The 14,920-nt window shown below is 49.1% G+C and overlaps 1 protein-coding gene across 5 annotated transcripts in view; it reads left to right on the forward strand.

Moving 5' to 3' along the window:
- Window positions 1–10,592: 10,592 nt before the first annotated feature.
- DNAJB6 (DnaJ heat shock protein family (Hsp40) member B6) overlaps window positions 10,593–14,920 on the forward strand; it is an 80,723-nt gene continuing 76,395 nt past the window's right edge. For 4 of the 5 annotated variants that reach the window (XM_063641780.1, XM_055269707.2, XM_063641781.1 and 1 more), the window contains exon 1: window positions 10,640–10,785. The gene's annotated coding sequence lies outside the window, so the exon portion shown is untranslated. Of the gene's footprint in view, window positions 10,786–14,920 lie in introns of all 5 variants that reach the window. The other variant, XM_055269706.2, reaches the window with a different exon arrangement.

A 14,920-nucleotide genomic window follows, 5' to 3' on the forward strand; every position in this document is an offset into this window, starting at 1 on the left:
GTAGGCAGTGCCGAGGAAGAGAGAGCACTCTTTTTTGTTTGTTTGTTTTGAGACGGAGTCTTGTTGTGTCGTCCAGGCTGGAGTGCAGTGGTGCGATCTCGGCTCACTGCAACCTCTGCCTCCCAGGTTCAAGCGATTCTCCTGCCTCAGCCTCCTGAGTAGCTGGGATTAGAGGTGTGCACCACTGTGCCTGGCTAATTTTTGTATTTTTAGTGGAGATGGGGTTTCACCATGTTAGTCAGGTTGGTCTTGAACTCCTGACCTCAGGTGATCCACTCGCCTCAGCCTCCCAAAGTGCTGGGATTACAGGCGTGAGCCACTGCACCCGGCCCAGATACTCTTAATATTCCAATTTGACATATGGGACAAATGAGGCCTGGAGAGATTAGGGAATTTTCCTAAATGTCATCAAGCTGGAGATAAGAAAATTATGCCTAATTTTTTTTTTTTTTTTTTTTTTGAGACGGAGTCTTGCTCTGTCGCCCAGGCTGGAGTGCAGTGGCGTGAGCTCGGCTCACTGCAGGCTCCGCCCCCCAGGGTTCACACCATTCTCCTGCCTCAGCCTCCTGAGTAGCTGGGACTACAGCCGCCCGCCACCACGCCCGGCTAATTTTTTGTATTTTTAGTAGAGACGGGGTTTCACCGTTTTAGCCAGGATGGTCTCGATCTCCTGACCTCGTGATCTGCCCGCCTCGGCCTCCCAAAGTGCTGGGATTACAGGCGTGAGCCACCGCGCCCGGCCCTTTTTTTTTTTGAGATGGAGTCTCACTCTTGTCGCTGGAGTGTGACACTCCAGGCTGGAGTGCGATGGCGCGATCTTGGCTCATTGCAACCTCCGCCTCCCGGGTTCAAGTGATTCTCTGTTTCAGCGTCCCCAGTAGCTGGGATTACAGGCACCTGTCACCATGCTCAGCTAATTTTTGTATTTTTAGTAGAGATGGAGTTTCACCATGTTGGCCAGGCTAGTCTTGAACTCCTGACCACAGGTGATCCACCCACCTCAGGCTCCCAAAGTGCTGGGATTACAGGTGTGAGCCACCATGCCCAGCTGATTTTTCTTTTTAATTTCTTTTTCCTTTTTTAAATTTTTTTTGACTGCTCCTTGTAAAGCAGCGCTAACCCATAGGCAGCACACCCAGAGTAGCCACGCTTAAAAATTTAAAGAGGCAGCAACAACCGCTTTCCTCAGTGAACCAATTCCTACAGTTGAGGTCTCAAGCACAACCACATATGGTTCTAACTAGGTACTCTCAAGTACCAGGCAGGGTTTCACCCTGAGTTTCGTCGTAATGTGCCCATGGGATTGCATGATGTCTGGATTTGATGTCCTTGCATTGTGAGAACAACATATAGCAACAGAAACACATGATGCATGGTGATCTGGAGGAGTCTCGCAGTTGGAGGAGAGCGGACAAACCGTAATGATGTGAAGTGAAGAAGCACTCATCAGACAAGTGCCCAGCGAGCAGAAGCAAACAAAAAGAAAGCAAACGCTGTGAACATCAGAAACCAATGTGGGCTGGGCGCAGTGGCTCACGCCTGTAATCCCGGCACTTTGGGAGACCGAGGCGGGCGGATCACGAGGTCAGGAGATTGAGACCATCCTGGCTAACACGGTGAAATGCCGTCTCTACTAAAAATACAAAAAAAATTAGCCGGGCGAGGTGGCAGGCGCCTGTAGTCCAGCTACTCGGGATGCTGAGGCAGGAGAATGGTGTGAACCCTGGGGGGCGGAGCCTGCAGTGAGCCGAGCTCACGCCACTGCACTCCAGCCTGGGCGACAGCGAGACTCCGTCTCAAAAAAACAAACAAACAAAAAAACCAACATGTATGTCCCCAGTGAAGGGCTACCAAACGGAAGTTCCTGGAGCGCCAGGGCTCTCTGGGAAGAAACCTGTACAGGGTCCTGTGTGGCAATGGTGGGTCAATGGAAGCAGAGATGCCAATGAATGTTTTTACTGGTCATTGAATTTCTCTTACCCTGTTTGTTAGCATTCATTCAAAGAAAATAAATAAAAAAGCAATTGGGATTAATAAGAACCTACAAATAACTTTTGGCATCAAACTCATTCTTTTGATTCTAGATCCCAGTATGTAGTTTCTTTTCATAGCTATTCTAAAGTAATGCTGAATGATATATGGAGAATATAGAAGACTTCGCAGAGCTAGCACGAAATTAAATTGTGACTTGATCTGTGAATGTCACCCATCATCAGTATTATTTTCTCTCTAATGGTGTGCAGGTCTCCTGAGCACAGAGTCTCCTGTGGATTCCTCCTGGGACACAGACCCCGTGCTTGCTTATTGCCAGGAGCTCACACGTTTCCTGGGAGGTGGAATGGGGAGCTTACTGCCACAGAGTTTACATGGAACTGGTGTAGTGGATGTGTGGGAGCTGGACTTGCCCACACTAGCTGAATTTGTCGAAGTGGTGTTTCGTATCTAATTCCCCTACTCAAGTGACACATACCCATCTGTGAAGAAATCAGAGGATGCAAGGCTGAGAAGCAAAACTCACGGCCCATCTTGTGTTTAGAGAAGCCTGACTTATCCTTGATCCAGTGTCCTGAGGCAGTGTGAGGCTGCTCATCAGCTGCCAATGAAAGCCCAGCCTGACCCACTTTCAAGGCCACGCAGACACAACAGTCTCTCCTGCCACAGTCGGGACCTGTCACCACCAGCGGCCAGCCTTCGGGGAGTGCTGACCAGTGCTGACCAGCCTGACCAACATGGTGAAACCCTGCCTCTACTGAAAATACAAAAATTAGCCAGGCGTGGCCGGGCGCGGTGGCTCACGCCTGTAATCCCAGCACTTTGGGAGGCCGAGGCGGGCGGATCACGAGGTCAGGAGATCGAGACCATCCTGGCTAACACGGTGAAACCCTGTCTCTACTAAAAATACAAAAAAAATTAGCCGGGCGAGGTGGCGGGCGCCTGTAGTCCCAGCTACGCGGGAGGCTGAGGCAGGAGAATGGCGTGAACCCCGGGGGGCGGAGCCTGCAGTGAGCCGAGATCGCGCCACTGCACTCCAGCCTGGGTGAAAGAGCGAGACTCCGTCTCAAAAAAAAAAAAAAAAAAATTAGCCAGGCGTGGTGGTGCATGCTTGTAATCCCAGCTATTTGGGAGGCTGAGGTGGCAGTATTGCTCATCCCCGCTTGAACTCCGGAGATGGAGACACAGCACTGGGTGCTTCTGTCTCGCCCTTTCTACTTCACATTTCCTCTTGGTCTATTTATTCTATACGTGAATACATTCCCATGGCACGACGTTCAAACAAGAAGTATAAAGGACAATGTGTGAAAATTCCTATTGCGGGCCAGGTGTGGTGGCTCATGCCTGTAATCCCAGCACTTTGGGAGGCCGAGGTGGGTGGATCACGAGGTCAGGAGTTTGAGACCAGCCTGGCCAACATGGTGAAACTAAAGATACAAAAAAATTAGCCAGGTGTCATAGCACACGTGCGTGTAGTCCCAGCTACTCAAGAGGCTGAGGCAGGAGAATCAGAATCACTTGAACCCGGGAGGCAGAGGATGCAGTGAGCCGAGATTGTGCCTGTTACCAGGCACTCCAGCCTGGGTGACAGGGTGAGACTCTGTCTCAAAAAAAAAAAAAAAAAAAAAAAAAAAAATTCCTCTTTCCTTCTCTGCCTCTCAGGACTATCCCCTAACAGTTTTCTTTTTTTTTTTTTTTTTTTTTTTTTGAGACGGAGTCTTGCTCTGTCGCCCAGGCTGGAGTGCAGTGGCGCAATCTCGGCTCACTGCAAGCTCTGCCTCCCGGGTTCACACCATTCTCCTGCCTCAGCCTCTCCAAGTATCTGGGACTACAGGCGCCCACCACCACGCCCGGCTAATTTTTTTGTATTTTTAGTAGAGATGGGGTTTCACTGTGGTCTCGATCTCCTGACCTCATGATCCGCCCGCCTTGGCCTCCCAAAGTGCTGGGATTACAAGCGTGAGCCACCGTGCCCAGCTGTCCCCTAACAGTTTTCTGCTCTTTTGCCCATTTCCTACCCCCGCAACTTAAAAAAATGTTTTGTTTGTTTGTTTCTTTTGTTTTTTTGAGACAGAGTCTGGCTCTGTCGCCCAGGCTAGAGTGCAGTGGTGTCATCTCTGTTCACTGCAACCTCCACCCACCAGGTTCAAGCAATTCTCCTGCCTCAGCCTCCCGAGTAGCTGGGATTACAGGTGTGCGCTACCATGCCTGGCTAATTTTTGTATTTTTAGTAGAGACAGGGTTTCACCATGTTGTCCAGGCTGGTCATGAACTCCTGACCTCAAATGATCCACCCACCTCGGCCTCCCAAAGTGCTGGGATTACAGGCATGAGCCACTGCACCCTGCCTAAAAACAATTTTTTTTTTTTTTGAGACAGAGTGTCACACTGTCACCCGGGCTGGAGTACAATGGCACAATCTCAGTTCACTGCAACCTCCGCCTCTCGGTTCACAAGATTCTCCTGCTTCAGCCTCCCGAATAGGTGGGATTACAGGTGCACACCACCACACCCGGCTAATTTTTTGTATTTTTAGTAAAGATGGGGTTTCACTATGTTGGCCAGACTGGTCTCAAACTCCTGACCTTGTGATCTGCCCACGTTGGCCTCCCAAAGTGCTGGCGTGAGCCACTAAACCTGCCAAAACAATTTTAAAGCTAAAGAAAAGTTAATAGAATAGGCTGAGTGTGGTAGCTTATGCCTGTAATCCCAGCTCTTTGGGAGGCTGAGGCAGGTGGATCACTTGAGGTCAGGAGTTCGAGAACAGCCTGACCAACATGGTTAAACCCTGCCTCTACTGAAAATCCAAAAATTAGCCAGGCGTGGTGGTGCATGCTTGTAATCCCAGCTATTTGGGAGGCTGAGGTGGCAGTATTGCTTATACCCACTTGAACCCTGGAGGCGGAAGTTGCAGTGAGCTAAGATCATGCCACTTCCCTCCAGCCTGGGCGATAGAACAAAACTTCATCTCAAAAAAAAAAGTGCGTATATATATATATATATATGTGTGTGTGTGTATGTGTGTATATATATGTTTATGTCTATTAAACATATATTTTGATATTTTTATTAAATATATATATTTTAAAAACATATTAAACATATATATCCATTTTGATATTTTTTATTAAGTATATATATGTTTAATGGCAATATATTCACATAGTTTAAAACATATTCAGTGAATATCATTTTACCCTCGGCCCCCTCTTCTCTGTATTTTCTGCCCCATTCCCCAATGTCTTAAGTGTAATTGCAGAGTTTCTTATACAAGTGCATGTCCTTTTTCTCTCTCCTTGCTGTACACACTGTTCTAATGTTTTAAACCTTGCCTTTTTCTCTTACTTAGCAACATATCTTGATGATGATAAGATAAAGTGATCTCTAAGAATATATGTGAATAATTCTGTAATACAGTGAAAGTTCCTTCCTCCTGGCCTCAAGTCATCCTCCCACCTCAGTTTTCCAAAGTGCTGGCATTATAGGCATGAGAAAGTTCCTGTTTAGTGTGTTTGAATAATCAGGGATTAAGCTAATATTTCTCTTTTTTTAAGCTAACATTTCTAAAACGAGCAGTGGGTAATTTATTTTGATGGCAGGAAACGTAACAAGTAAAACACTTATATATAGGATTCTTCAAAGGTAATCAAATCTTAGGTATTCTTTGACAGTTTTGATTTACATCCTTTCCTCTGAGGGTTTGAGCACAGGGATTTCATTAGAGAAACATTAAATAAGTATGTGTGTGAAATACCACAGTTCTCATACACTGCCCTGTTTATTTCTGATACCAGTACAGTAGCTATCCTTCTTCCTATTTTACAGACAGGGAAACCGAGGCTTGTTGATGTGGGTAAAGTCAGTGCGTCATCAGCCCTAAAGTTTTATTGGGCATCAGGGGATGCGGGCACCACAGGGAACCATGCCTCGTGTCCCTGTGGTCACTCCTCAGCCTCCAGGCTGGCCCCAGTCAGCACTGGGCCCTCTTCCCTCCGCCCAAGAGCAGAGCTGCCCTGCAGCCTCTGTGCTTGCTGGCCCATGAAGCTTCTCGGTCCACTTTTGGCCTTGAACATTTCAGCTGCCCTCAACCCCCAGGGCTCCCTGCAAGCCATTACCCCAAATCCATCCACATTCTCCATGCTCCTCCTTTCTTTCATTTTTTGAGATGGAGTTTCACTCCTGTTGCCCAGGCTGGAGTGCAATGGCACGATCTCATCTCACTGCGACCTCCGCCTCCTAGGTTCAAGTGATCCTCCTGCCTTAGCCTCCCGAGTAGCTGGGATTACAGGTATGCGCCACCACACCCAGCTACTTTTTGTATTTTTAGTAGAGACCAGGTTTTACCATGTTGACCAGGCTGGTCTTGAACTCCTGACCTCAGGGGATCCGCCCACCTTGGCCTCCCAAAGTGCTGGGATTACAGGCGTGAGCCACCACGCTCGGTCTCCAAAGACTTTTCACTCCTATTTAAATCTTTTCTGGGATAAATCCTTGTCATTGAAAGATCTCATTGTTTCAAAAGAGTTAATTAAATATTACCATTTAATCTCCGAGGTGTTTATACCTATCCTCCCTAACTGCTATGTGAAGTCCATCAGGGATGGGGACCTTGTTTCGTACTGGTTGCTTTGTTTCATGATACAATTTATTGTATTGACATGCTTCTTAAAAATTATGTATGTATTTATTTAGAGACAGAGTCTTGCTCTGGCACCCAGGCTGCAGTGCCATGATGACTGTTCACTGCAGCCTCGACCTCCTAGTCTCAAGTGCTCAAGTGATCCTCTTACCTCAGCCTCTTGAGTAGCTGGGACGATAGGTGTGTGCCACCATGCCCAGAATTTTCTTTTTTCTTTTTTTTTTTTCCAGAGACAGAGTCTTGCTTTGTCACCCAGGCTAGAGTACAGAGGCACGATCTCTGCTCACTGCAACCTCTGCCTCCCGGGTTCAAGTGATTCTCCTGCCTCAGCCTCCTGTGTAGCTGGGACTATAGGCACATGCCACCACGTCGGGCTAATTTTTTGTATTTTTAGTAGACATGGGGTTTCACCATGTTGGCCAGGCTGGTCTCGAACTCCTGACCTTGTAATCTGCCCACCTCAGCCTCCCAAAGAGCTGGGATTATAGGCGTGAGCCACTGTGCCTGGTCATAATTTTCTATGTATTTATTCTTGAGACAGGGTCTCACTGTGTTGCCTAGACTGGACTACAGTGGTGCTCTACTGAAGCCTGGACCTCCCTGGGCTGAGGTGATCCTCCCACCTCAGCCTCCTGAGTAGTTGGGACTATGGGTGTGTGCCACCGCACTTGGCTAATTTTGCTATGTTTTGTACAGATGGAGTTTCACCAAGTTGCCCAGGCTGCTGTCGAACTCTTGAGCTCAAGCAATCTTCTTGCCTCGGCCTCCCAAAGTGCCAGAAAAAAATAAATTTTTTTTTTTTTTTTTTTTTTTTCTGTAGAAATGGCGTCTTGTGGTGTTACCTAGGCTGGTCTGGAATTCCTAGGTTCAAGCAATCCTCCTGCCTCAGCTTCCCAAAGTGCTGGGATTACAGGTGTGCACCACTGTGACCAGCCTGATACACGTTTTAATAAGTGTCTCTGTGTGTATATATATATACACATACATACACATATATTTTCTTTTTCGAAGGGGGAAAAGCTATTTGTGGCTAGCCTACCACTTACAATGTAAAATTCATGTCTGTGCTGCCTTCATTTCAAGATTAGCTCACAATCACTGTAGGGACGTATTGACATGTAAAATGTCCCATGATAGTACTGTCTGTCCACACTGAGATGGAACTAAACCTCCATCAACCTGCAAGCAGATAGGTTACATGTGACAGTGCCAAGCTGTGCATATATCTGAAATTCCAGTCTTTGCTGAGATTATTTTAGGTTTTATTATGAGATGCCCATACTAACACAAACTATTATTTCTCCCCTTTGAACAGTCATTTATATAACCAGTAAAAAAAGAGAATAGAGGCTGGGCTTGGTGGCTCATGCCTGTAATCCCAGCACTTGGGGAGGCTGAGGTGGGTGGATCACCTAAGGTCAGGAGTTTGGGACCAGCCTGGCCAACATTGTGAAAGCCCATCTCAATTAAAAATGCAAAAAATTAGGCATGTATGGTTGCTAATGCCTGTAATTCCAGCTACTCAGGAAGCTGAGACAAGAGAATCACTTAAACCTGGGAGGTGGAGGGTGCAGTGACCCGAGATTGTGCCACTGCACTCCAGACTGGATGACAGAACGAGACTCAGTCTCAAATAAGAATAGAGAATCCAGTCAGATTTTCCTTTGCTAACTGATCATTTGCTAGAAATGACATGCAGTAATACAATCAAAGTTTAAGAAACACAAAAAACGAAACGAGCACAGCGGCTCATGCTGCTAAACCCAGCACTTTGGGAGGCTGAGGCAGGAGGACTGCTTGAGCCCAGGAGGTCAAGGCTGCAGTGAGGCATGATTGAACCACTGCACTCCAGCCTGGGTGACAGAGCAAGACCCTGTCTCAAAAAAAAAAAAAAAAAAAGGCAGTATTTCATTTTGAAGTATAACAATTACAGCCATTAACCAAGTGTTTCAGTTGTCTAAAACGAGGCGGGTGTAGACGGAAAATTTTCCCTGTACTCTCCGAAGGTTTCACAACTGAGTCTCTGAACTAAGCTGACAATAAACAGATTTGTAAAAGTATACAAATCTATAACATGTACTAGGACATCCCAGAATCCAGTGAGATCTGGAAGCTTATGTAGCCCCTTCATAGAAGAGAGGGGAGGCAGATGCAGGCAGCTCAGGGGAGAGAGAATGATTTTTTGCCTTCAGAAGAATAGGTGGTGGCCTGGGGCAAAATCTGTCTGGGTGTGGAGCTGACGTCCCTTGAAGCTCTTCTCCCGTGATACTGGCTCATTCTTCCCAATTGATGAAACTTCCAGGGAGGGGGTCAAGACAATTGAGTCCCTTTGGGATGATCTGTCTTTATGCAGATAATCGGGGATTCACAGAATGCCCCTCCCTGCACTGGCAGGTCCCCATGTGCCCTCAGTTTGAGGGCATACCAATGTGGTAATCAGTGAACTAGTTAGTAATCAGTATCCTAATATGGTATAATTCGGGGTGGCATTTCTCCAACTCTTTCATTACTAACCAGCTATTTTAAACCAAAAGTGATTCAAGTGTTAAAGTGCCTTTTACTTGAATATCTTCCAGGCTTAAACGATCACGAATTCATAAGTGTTGTTAGTTCAGAAGGTGGCTGAGCAATCCCCCCAGAATTCAGTGTCAGCATGCCACAGGATCTGAAGTTCAAGAAAGGTGTGACAAAAAGGGATTTTTCTTTCTTTCTTTCTTTTTTGAGAGAGCGTTTTGCTCTTGTTGCCCAGGCTGGAGTGCAATGGTGTGATCTCCACTCACTACAACCTCCTCCTCCTGGGTTCAAGTGATTCTTCTGCCTCAGCCTCCGGAGTAGATGGGATTACAGGCATGCACCACCACACCTGTCTAATTTTTTTTGCATTTTTAGTAGAGATGGGGTTTCTCCATGTGTCAGGCTGGTCTCGAACTCCCAACCTCTGGTGATCCGCCCCCCCCTTGGCCTCCCAAAGTGTTGGGATTACAGGCGTGAGCCACCGAAAGGAAAGCATAAGGTGGGCCAGGACTAAGCCAACACAGTAGCAAACATCTGGCTGAATGCTGGAGAGGAAGACAGTGGGAGATCCAGGCCAGGCTCCATGCACGATCTGCTTGTGGGCCTCCTTAGGCTTTGGGTCTGCGGGACCCTTTCGCTACTGGGAACGGGAGCCTGTCTGACTGCGCGGGGTCTGAGGCTCCCTGCTCCCGCTGGTCACCATCTACACGCATGTGGTGTTGGTCTCCAGGGTTAGAACCAGAACCCCTGAGGACGCGGGAAAGGCTGCGGAGCCTGGGGATGACCTAAAGTCCAGCGATCAAAATGCGCCGCGTTTTCAGGAAAACTACTGCCACGATTTAACCTAAAAAGCTTCATCTGTATTTTCTGCCACAGTTTGCTTCCGTTTCCTTCAGTCATTACCCCCTGGCGAAGTCTCCACGCGCTCCCGTTCGCCGGGGAACTTAGGGTATCTGGGCTTCCCTAAATTGACGAGCGGGGGCCGGCGCCTTCGCCCGCCTTCCCTGGCCGCCGCTTGGTTTTTCCTCCCCTTCGGGGACTTCGCCCGCGCCCCAGCTTTCGTCCCGCTGTGCGGAGATGCCACCCAGCTCCACCGCAGGACCGCGGAGCGAGAGGCGGCAGACGCGCTCCGGGGGCCGTCGGTCAAGGGGAAGATGAAAGGCGCGACGACTTCGCGGTTTCCAGAATGGGCTCCTTCTAGCCCAACAATCAGTGCCATTTTGAATCTTCTCGGCCTTCTCTGCGCCTTCCGCGCGTCTGGGCTCCCCGATACCGTAGACCCGGCCCCGAGCTCCGCCCCCTCGCCCTGGGATTCCCCGTCCCCTCGCCCCCAGTCTCCCGGCCTCTTCGGGGCGGCGGAAGAGCCGAGAACCTTCGCGAAGGTAGGGCGGGCGCCTCCGAGATTGGGCCCGCGGTATGGGCAGTGGAAACTGCGCATGCGCGGCGTCAGGGTCGGGCGGAAGTTGACGTCGCTGTGCCGCCGTTGCGTGACGCATTTCCTGTTTGTTGTTGGAGAAAGGAGAGAAAGGAAAGCGCGAGGAGGCGCCGCCACTACTAGCGCAGCAGTCCTGGAGCTGTGAGGAGATTCGGGCGGTCACCCTGCCTTCCCTGCGTCCCGCCACCGGCCACTTCCGTCCTCGGTGAGGGTCTGTTCCGAGGGCCGGGGGAGGTCGCCTAGGGCCCCGCGCGCGCCCGGCAGACGGCCGACCTGACCCGGCGCCTGGCAACAGCGCGGGGGGTGACCGGGGTCGCCGGCCGGGGAAAGGACTGGACGGGGCGGGGGCCGTGGCCGGGGTTGCGAGGCGAAGGGTGGGCGGGGTTCTCTGGGTCTGGTCTGGGGCCGGGGCCGGGGCTGGGGTCTGGGGCCGCCCGGCCGCGTCCTCCCCGCCCGGCGTCCTTGCCGGAACGCGGCCCAGCCTCCGCGGCGGCGGTTGGGGGTGGGGCCCGGCCTGGGAGCGGCCGGCTGGGGCTCTGCTGGGGCTCGGCTGGGCTGGCAGGGTGGGAGGCGTGGAGCGCCTTCTTTTCCTGAGGCTCCCGCACTCTAGTCTGAAACCAGAAACGCGAGTGGCTTGCGGAGCAGGAATGCTGCAGCCGTGCCGCCAAGTTCGGAGGGAGACGAAGCAGGTGGTGGACCCCAGAGCCCTGTTTCTAGAACTCTGGACGGATTGTTCGGAAGTTTGTGGAAGAGCAGGCTGCTTTTCTTACTCAGAACGTTTGTCTGCTTTGCTTTGCATTAAAGAATCTGCACCGTAGTTGATGCAACTGAAGTTTATATAACAAGTTTACATTAACTCTCACCCAACTAAGGAGGAAGGTCGGTGACACACGTAGTGTAAACTGCACACCGTATATTGGCTCGAGAAAGGTTTCGGCGCTAGCGAATTTTTTAAAGGATGGGTTTGCTAGTCAGACGTAAACTTCTGTGCTAACTTTCTCACGTAAACGAGGCAGGAAATAGCCCGAGTAGAACGATCGTGCCACCACGGAAGGGATGCCGCCTGCGAGCTGGGAGGCTTCAGCCTGTTTGGGAAGAGTAGGCTGAGCGGCGCTCTTCGTAGTTTTCAACGTTTTTATTAATATGAGTTGCGAATATTAGTAAGGATTTGTGGCTACAATTTAAGCCAAATTATTGATTTAGTAGAAAAGTTAGACTGAAGACCGAAGAAAGGAAACAGACTTTAACCATTAAAACTTGATTGCTGCTGCTTCGTGTTTAACCGCACTTTTCCAAATAATGTTGCATATCACAACGATTCATGATTTCTGAAAGGAATTATATGCATCCGCCTTACTCCTCCGCAAGTCCACCCGTCCCGTGTTCTCTCTGGGTTTACTCCAGACTTTTTTTTTTTTTTTTTTCTGAGACGGAGTCTGTTCTGTTGCCCAGGCCAGAGTGCAGTGGCTCGATCTCCACTCACTGCAACCTCCAGCTCCCAGGTTCAAGCGATTCTCCTGCCTCAGCCTCCTGAGTAGCTGGGGTTACAGGTGCTCGCCACCACGTCCGACTAATTTTTGTATTTTTAGTAGAGACAGGGTTTCACCGTGTTGGCCAGGCTGGTCTCGAACTTCTGACCTAAAGTGATCCGCCTGCCTCGGCCTCCCAAAGTGTTGGGATTAGAGCCGTGAGCCACCGCGCCTCGCCGACTCCAGACTTGTTTGCACTCCTGAGGGCCTTAAGCTCCCTTGGAGTTCGTGCTTTCACGTTTTTTTCTGCCTTCTGTGATGAAGGGATGAATAGTTTTTATGCACACTTTAATGAGCTGTGGGTTTTTGTGGATTATGCCGACTGTGAAATTTGGGAAGTAGCCTTAAGTTGGTAGATGCGGAGACTTGACAGGAAGTGGGAGAACAAAAGGGTTGAGAAGCTTTTGAAAAGTGTCTAACTAGGCTTAATCTGTGCTGTGGAAGATGAGAAAGTTGGGAATTTCAGAGGGCAATGGTCTTAAAGAATTTGAGATGAGTTCAGCACTCTCTTCAAAACAATCAGTGTTTTAAAATTTGTTTTCTTCTGGATATGAAAGTGTTAGGTTTGGGAAGTAATTCTGGCTGTACGACAGTTTTTCCGGAACACTACGTGGGGAGTATTGTTGAATATTGTGAAGACTGAAATATGGATATGGTATTACAGTGTGATACCTGTAACTGAGTGGCGTACATTAGCTTTCATTTTTAAGCAAGCCCGTAATTCCCTTCTATTAACTCTGTTTTGGACAGTTTCAAACGAACAGTGGTACCCATCACTCTCATCAGTTTTCAACCTAGATAACCCAAATCCAGGTCTGAGGTGGGGGTGGAATGGTCAGTTTGCACCTTTTTTTTTTGTTTTTTTGAGACGGAGTCTTGCTCTGTCGCCCAGGCTGTAATGCGGTGGGCGCGATCTCGGCTCACTGCAAGCTCCACCTCCAGGGTTCACACCATTCTCCTGCCTCAGCCTCCCGAGTAGCTGGGACTACAGGCGCCCGCCACCACACACGGCTAATTTTTTTGTATTTTTTTTTTTTAGTAGAGACGGGGTTTCACCGTGTTAGCCAGGATGGTCTGGGACTCCTGACCTCGTGATCCGCCTGCCTCGGCCTCCCAAAGTGCTGGGATTACAGGCGTGAGCCACCGCGCCCGTCCGTGTGTGTGTGTGTGTGTGTGTGTGTGTGTGTGTGTGATGGAGTTTCGCTCTTGCCCCTGCTGGACTACAATGGCACCATCTCGGCTCACTGCAACTTCACCTCCCAGGTTCAAGCGATTCTCCTGCCTCAGCCTCCCAAGTAGCTGGGATTACAGGCATGTGCCACCACGCCCAGCTAATTTTTTCTATTTTTATTAGAGACGAGGTTTCACCATGTTGTTCAGGCTGGTCTCGAACTCCTGACCTCAGGTGATCCACCCGCCTCGGCTTTGCAAAGTGCTGGATTACAGGTGTGAGCCCCCGCGTCCGGCTGTCACTTTTTAAGAGTATTATAAGAGGGCACTTCAAAACTTGGGCAGGTATTTTTAGTCATCTTGAACGTGTCGCTGTGGGCTGAGTGTCATCGCGGGACCTCACAGACACCTTATTGTCGTCTGCTGTAAAGGTCAGCTTCTATATTGGTTAATGCTTACAGATATCTGTTGAGGAATAAGAGAATGTAATTAAGGCCGGGCGCGGTGGCTCACGCTTGTAATCCCAGCACTTTGGGAGGCCGAGGTGGGCGGATCACGAGGTCAGGAGATCGAGACCACGGTGAAACCCCGTCTCTACTAAAAATACAAAAAAATTAGCCGGGCGTGGTGGCGGGCGCCTGTAGTCCCAGCTACTCGGAGAGGCTGAGGCAGGAGAATGGTGTGAACCCGGGAGGAGGAGCTTGCAGTGAGCCGAGATCGCGCCACTGCACTCCAGCCTGGGTGACAGAGCAAGACTCCGTCTCAAAAAAAAAAAAAAAAAAAAAAAGAGAGTGTAATTAGCCTTTGTATTTGTGAGTTGACGTTTTGACGGGATTTTTACTTCTTAGTATTTATTTGCATCGAGGTTACACACTGGATTAACAGCGTTTTTTAGAAACGTTTTTAAAACTTTTTCATTTCCTCGGAAATGATTCTGTTCAAAATCTGGTTTGGTTAAATTTGTCCAGGACCCCACCTAGTGGTGAGAGGCGGGTAACTGCAGGCTCATTAGCGAGTAAGAATAGGATCAGTGGCAGGATTTAGCAAATGGTGTAGTTCCAGGATGAATAGAATTTGAGAATATCAAACTCAAAAAAATGAGGTTAATGAGAAGAAAAGCAAAGTTGGTGAAAACAAGAATATGTTAGAAACGATGATGTAGGAATGGAAAAATGACAACGCCTACTTGGAGAAAAGTCAACTAGTAAAAATGTGATTTTTTGTATTGATATTAATGAGGTGTTTTGTCAAACAAAACCCTTTATGTTTTTGTATGGACATAAATCACTGTTGACCTATTTCGTGTTCCTGGAGATATCCTACTTGAGAAGGAAGATTGATTGATTGACTGGTTTACTTGAGATGGAGTCCTTGCTGTGTGTCCCAGGCTGGAGTGCGGTGGCGCGGTCTTGGCTCACTGCACTCCTGGGTTCAAGCCATTCTCCTGCCTTAGTCTGCCAGGTAGCTGGGATGACAGGCGCGTGTCACCACACCTGGCTAATTTTTGTGTTTTTAGTAGAGACGGTTTCACTATGTTGGCCAGGCTGGTCTCGAACACCTGACCTCGGGTGATCCGCTGCCTCGGCCTCCCAAAGTGCTGGGATTACAGGCGTGACCCACCGCACCTGGCTTTGTGTGTGT

The sequence above is a fragment of the Symphalangus syndactylus genome, chromosome 6 (assembly GCF_028878055.3).
Source record: "Symphalangus syndactylus isolate Jambi chromosome 6, NHGRI_mSymSyn1-v2.1_pri, whole genome shotgun sequence".
Taxonomy (NCBI): Eukaryota; Metazoa; Chordata; class Mammalia; order Primates; family Hylobatidae; genus Symphalangus; species Symphalangus syndactylus.